Below are 6,598 nucleotides of genomic sequence, written 5' to 3'. Positions count from 1 at the left end.
TTGCGCACTTATTTTTGAGTCTATTAGTCGAAATAATCATATTTGGTATTGGACGTAATCGAGTATATTTATTAATATATCGAAATATTACATCGTTGTCCTATTACACTTATTTGTATACGTCAAACTCTAACAGTAGTCGTGACACTTTTTCCTTAGTTGTCACAACATAACCTCATTCGGTTTCGGTTTGATTAATCCATGTTAATTGAATAACCCATAGCTGGCCCTTCAACTACTAAACACATATACTTAGTTTACATCTCCATCACTTGAAGTTATAATCATAATAATCATAAGTAATGTACAAATCTACACCTTCTATCATTGTTAGACCTGCAAAACCTACATTTGGGCCTTTAGTTATTTACAAAAATATTATTCAATACATAAAAATCTATTTTGGAAGTAGATTTTGACCAAACTTATTTTTATCGGATGTATTCCAACTAATTTTTTATCCTTAAATCTTAAAATAAATATGCAAAACAAACATTGAGTTGAAATGTATCTTCTAACACCCAAAGGTTTTTAATAGGGATAAAGAGAGAGAGAGAGAGAGAGAAAAAAAAAAGATGGAACCAGGTAGAGTTGGATAGGAAAGAAACGCAAATGAAATTCCATCACCAACCACCCTAAAACCAAGACCCTCAAAACCTATATCAAGAAATGAAATTTCATCACCGACCACTCTAAAACCAAGACCCTCAAAACCTATATCAAGAATCTAAATATCCATCTCCAACACCTAAAGAACAGGAAAATCATGAATGGGAAAATGAAGGAAAATGTAGATTTTGCATGTTCATCGGGTTCATATTGATTAGGTTTACTTCTTTCTATTTAAGTATACATGTCATATTTGTGGGGAGGCGTTGAATGATAAGTTTCCAACAAAGGATAAATTCATATTAATATTTTTTTGGTTTAAAATAACTCAAACCACAGAGGAAGTAAGAGGCCTTAATGGACGTGCTTTTGAAAAAATTATTTCAAACCTTTAATCTGCCATTTCCAAATGGGTAAGGTTATCACCGAAAAAGCAAACACATTCTTCTCCTTCAATAATCCCTCAAACTTTTGAATCAGAGACTTCTTGACAATGGCATAGATATGATTACCTTAAAATTATCACACAAACAAATGAAGAATAAAAAAACTATACCAATACAAATAAGCAAGAAAACTTAGGTATGTCATGTTGGTACCTTTTCGTCCATTAAAAAACCATATCAACAGGCCCGACCCAATACATGGGCGAGTTGGGCCATTGCCCAGAGCAGCAAAAATTAAGGGCATAAATTTGGTCCATTAATTAATACCGTATATATAACTTTGGCCCAAAGTTTAGTCCAGTTGTACGATATTGATTACTGCGTCTAAGCGTCTAAGAAGCAACAGATCGTCATCTTGAAAGCGTAGGCGTGAAAGAAACCAATCGACCTCTAGAAAATCGCATTACTGAGATCGAGGAGAGGAGCGGACAACGGAGTCTTTAATTGACTGAATTCTCATTATAGTTTCTGTACTTTTCTCTTAAACCTATTTGCTACTACACCTAATTGGCGGTTTTTTTACTTGTCATTCTAATATGAGATTTCTCTACTTCGATTACTGATAATCTTTATGGTATTGCGATTTCTGAAGCATAGAGTCACCGAAAATCTGAAGAATTTTGATGTTTTCAATTTCTAAATGTGTTTTGGGTGAGTTCGATTTCTAAGCCTTCTAATTTCTGTTTTGTTTTCTCGTATTATCTACTTCTTAATCTAATGTATGAGTTCTGATTCATGTATTCTGATTTATGAGTTTGTTTTTTATCTGATGTATGAATCACAGGTCATAGAAAATCAGAAGAAATTTTAGGTTTTCTGTTTCCAAATAGGGGTTTGGTTAGTTTGATTTCTAAATTCACATATATCCTATTTTATTTTATTTTCTTCTCTACTCTACTTCTCATTCCAATTGATCAGTTATGACATATGAGTTTTCTTTATTTTGATTACTGAGTTTTTTTATTTGATTTCTGAATTACAGGTCACTCAGATTCAGAAGAAGTTTGAGGTTTTTGATTTCTAAAGTGGGGTTGGGTGAATATTGATGTCTATCTGTTTTTTTTCCAATCCAATTTATAATTTGTGTTCAATGTTTTTGTTTGTTTGATTCAGGAGTTGTTCGATTTTTGCTTTAGGTTTGATTCTTAATTTACAGAGGCAACAGAAACAGAAGGTATGCATTTATTTCACTGTTGCTTGTTGCTATTAGACTACTATTAGACAGTAGTTTTTAAAATTTATAAAATGAGTTCTTAATTCTGATTCCATGATTTATTTTCCAGATATTTTGACATCTTCAAGTGGATACAAAGGCATAAAATCATATCTCAAAATACCAAGACTTAAGATTTAGCAATTTCAAGTATTGAATGTGGTTTTTTATAAAATATTATTATTGTAAAATAAAATATATTTTTGCTTCAAAAAATACACTAACATACTTTTACGTGATTTTTGTAGGTATTTGTTTGTATTATTTGTTTGATTTTAAAAATTATGGCAATTTTGATTTTATAATTTTTTATATACTTTTATGTTATTTTTTTTTGTACGGTTATTTAAGGGCATAAATTTTTTTTTTGCCCCGTTGGAAGCTAACTGAACCAGATGCTCGTCCGTCAACGACTTTCTAAGAGAATAAGCCGAGTCGGATATTTGTTTACCGAGTCGGAGTGTAAGTGAACGTTGCTTCTTTGATTTCATCTGATATTTCTCGGTGGTTTTCCACCACGTGGCGACGGATGGTTCGAACTGAGATTTTGGAGAAATTCCGGATCCGGAGGAGAGTGAGGTGATGAAATCGGAGACAATGGCTTTCTGTGACGGTTTGAAGTTGCCGTACCAGATGAAATTGACGGAGATATCTCCGGTGAGGAGAGCACCGTTGTGATATTGTAAAAGGTTAGAAGCTTCGCTGACTAACTCGGTGAGTCGTCTGCCAGCAAAGGAGACGTGGAAGATGGAGACTACAAAGAGAAGCTGAACCAGACGCCGAGCATTCGCCATTTTTGTGAAGGTTTTAGGGAGAGGAGGAAAAGATTGGAAAATAGAGAAAGATGAAGTGTGTGTTGAGTGGGTACTGAAAATGGGTATATTTATACAAACAAATTAAACTTATTTTTAAATTGTTTTGTGAAAAAATAGAGTATTTTGCTTAGCAGGCAAGAAGAACCTACAGCTGTAACTGTGTAACTTGTTTTCTTGTTCCCACACGGGGTTTTCTTTATTACGGACGCAAAATAAAAAAAATATTCACGCTGTTTTTTAATTCTATATATAAATGATAAAGTTTCGATTAAATACATATTACTTTTTAATCATAAAATAATGTTTTGTTATTATGGTTTATGCATAGTAACTGTTGTAAATCAAAGTATAACGCAAAATAATCTATCTATGTAAATCATTATTATATTAAATTTATTTGGCTGATGTCGAGTTAGTAATAGCTAGCACCTAGCAGTATACCGCGTCGCACTTGACTAATACCGATATGGATAAGAAATTAATATAATTTTATGGTAACGTAAAAGATGTTTCAAATAATTGTGGGTCTGACATCGATAGGAAAATAAATAATAATTGAATTGTTATGGTACGTAAAGAGGTTTTAAATAATTTATGGGGCAAGTTGGATATAAATGGCATGCACTTTAACACTTTAATAAAATGAAAAAAGATATTTTGTAAATATTATATATTTGTTTGTTGATTTTTCAAAAAAAAAATGTCAATACCACTAATAACCAGTGTTGTAAATATCGGTCTAAGCGATTGATTAATCGGCGCCTAGACGTTTGACGGCCTCGAAACGCCTACGAATAACTGTTAGAGGATTAATTAATCGGCATTGGTCAAAGCTGGTCCAAATCGGGCCAAGTCGGTCCAGCTAACCACCGGCTCAATGGAGCCAGCTAGCCTAACACATAGTTGGATTTGATTTTCAAAGGAGCCACCTCTCCTTTTATAAGATATGCATGCCTTCGTTTATTATCCCACCAACAATGTGGGATGCCAAACTTTTAACAATTCTATACATCTTTACACATCGTTTGTCGTTGGTTCACAACTCTATCGAACAACATCTATACAACCCTCCTTCTTCACTGGAAACACCAAATTCAGTCCATGTTTAGCGACTGCCTCCTCTACCACCGCACCATCTCACTAAAGATACCAGCTTCGAACTTCCACATCCATTGAAGCCACTATCGAGACCTCATTCAACCACCTGTTAAAGAGAAAACTCAAACACCCACATAAACCACTGTTACAGTCGAACCTCCTCCTTATACCACCGTTGTTCACCATCAAACTTCCATAGCCATTGAAGCCCATCGTTACAGTCGAAGCCATTGAAGCCTAGATCGGTTGTTGATCCTCTGCTTCCTCCTCAACAGCTCCTTAATCAGGTATGGTTGTTGTCTGTGATTACGAATTTTGGTTATTTATATGCAATTGAAACTTATTTTGATTTTAATTTATAAACATTATGTATTGCCATGTATCAATTGCTTCGACTCGGGTACGCCCATAGGATGTTCGATGAAATGCCTAGAAGAAACTTGGTATCTTGGATTGTTATGATCTCTACGTTTTCTCAAAATTTCGAGTTCACAAAAGCAATCACCACATTTTATCTATGGCATACTTGTCTGGTAAGCGATCATCAAGTGGTCTAATTTAAGGAATTTGTACTCAAGATGGCATCGATGCACTGAGGGCATTAGCTGAAGAACCTGGAATCATAGACATATTCCTCACATATCCTTCTTACTTCTTACATCTTTCACTCAATTCTATATCTTATAGTTACAGGGGTGATGATTTTATATCATAAGGTTTCAATGATTTTCGTTCATTGTATCTCTAGTACATATGAACCTATATATGAATTGAATTCATAAGTTAGCATGCAGAAGCAGTTAAGAATAACCCAAAATGCCTGAAAACACATATGACCCATGTTATTGTTATGTTTCTATGCAGTACCTACAAGGTCAGCAGCCTACAATCCAGCCTCTTCGCCACCTGTACCAGCCCTAACTGCAAAATAACAACACAAACTCATCTATTACTTCAACAGATCCAACTCATGGAAACCATAAACAAAGGACAAGATAATAAACCAAACCGTTGGACTCTTCAAGTTGTTTCTCACAATCCTTGAATCCCTTGTATGTTGCTACAACCTACAAGTACAAAGCAGGTGAAAATCTTATTATACAAAGTAGGTGACAATCTCAAAATGTCAAAATGAGTATGCACAAGAGTGTTGCCATGGTGATCATTGTTTGGGAAAGCTGTTGTACTAGAAACAATATTTAATGTTATATTCTTAGGATTAATGTTACATTTTCTCTTGTTATAATGTTATATTTATTAAATTTTTAATAATTTTTTTAATTGATATAATGTTATATTTAATGTTATATTCTTAGGATTAATGTTATATTTATTAATTTTGTAATAATTTATTAATAATTAATGGTCTCCGATTAATCTCCACCTAGCCGATTAATCATTTGACCCAGTCGACCGCCGAGCTACCGTCGAACGATTTTTGCAACCTTGCTAATAACCCGTAATATTTTTATGTAATTAAATTTTTATTGTGTTTAATAAATTTGTTTTTTGATTTTCATTACATCATTAAAATGTATTTTAATGAGGTAATTTGATCATATTGCATTGTCAACGTCAACTACATATAAATGAATAAATTATGTCATATTGTATAAATAAGACTCAATATGTAACGTCATGTTCTGAATCGTTTCCTAATTCGGGTTTGTGGCCTGAAGATCGATTATCATAAGGCCTAGGGCTTTTAGAAAAGAGGGATTATACCCATTTGGGTGTGGGTAATGTAACCTGGATGAGTCGGGAGTTCGGTTTGTGTTTTGAAGCCAATGAGTATATCGGTAAAGTGTCAGTTAGGGCTTTTTATAAATTTTGGATTTTAGTTCGGGGAGTTTTAAGGCAAGGATGAGTTGATAGAAGTTTAGAGCTTCTTGTTAGCTTTCTGTGGATATAAGGATTGTCAAAATCGGACTCCAAACGAAGAGGTTATGGCCTTAAAAGGTTAAGCCTTGTACGCAGGGCGTACAAGGGAGTACGTTAAGCGTACTAAGCTGAGAGGATCGTAGACCTTCATGGTGTACGTGGGCCATCCTCCAGCCAGATGAAAACCCTAATTTTTAGGGGTTGCACCCTATTTAAGCATCATTATATCATCGTTTGGACATTTTAGGTCAACCTCCCTCCCCCATTACCCTGAAATCGAAACCTTAGAGTGATTTGCTAAGTTTTGAGCTTGTAAGAGTGCTTGTTGGTGGTTTGAGGAGAAGAAGAAGAAGAGGGGCAGTTGAGGGGATAGCTTGAGCTTGTAGATCCAGGATCTTCTTCTCATTTGCATGCATTTTGATGTAAAAAGCTCTTAACTTGATGATCTTTGGTGTTAGAAATAGTTATGGTGTATTTTGTGCGCTTTTGGAGACTTTTGAGTTAAAGGTGATCTTTTGATCTACTCCAGAAGCTAT

At 34.3% G+C, this 6,598-nt stretch overlaps 1 long non-coding RNA gene across 3 annotated transcripts; it reads left to right on the top strand.

Moving 5' to 3' along the window:
• The first annotated feature begins 1,351 nt into the window (after positions 1–1,351).
• Positions 1,352–3,324, top strand: LOC145132238 (uncharacterized). Of its 3 annotated transcripts, none has more exons than XR_013717955.1 (5): positions 1,352–1,706; positions 1,840–1,892; positions 2,038–2,229; positions 2,339–2,418; positions 2,517–3,324. It is a non-coding gene; the product is annotated as an uncharacterized LOC145132238 (long non-coding RNA). The 3 variants fall into 3 exon arrangements; XR_013717957.1 differs by having other exon boundaries at positions 1,353–1,525; positions 1,648–1,706; positions 2,339–3,324; XR_013717954.1 differs by having other exon boundaries at positions 1,353–1,706; positions 2,339–3,324.
• The last annotated feature ends 3,274 nt before the right edge of the window (positions 3,325–6,598 follow it).

Source organism: Lactuca virosa, chromosome 1, assembly GCF_052849685.1.
Source record: "Lactuca virosa cultivar CGN04683 chromosome 1, Lactuca_virosa_CGN04683_v6, whole genome shotgun sequence".
Classification (NCBI taxonomy): domain Eukaryota; kingdom Viridiplantae; phylum Streptophyta; class Magnoliopsida; order Asterales; family Asteraceae; genus Lactuca; species Lactuca virosa.
The sequence above is the reverse complement of the archived record's forward strand: the minus strand, read 5'-3'. Positions and strand labels throughout refer to the sequence as shown.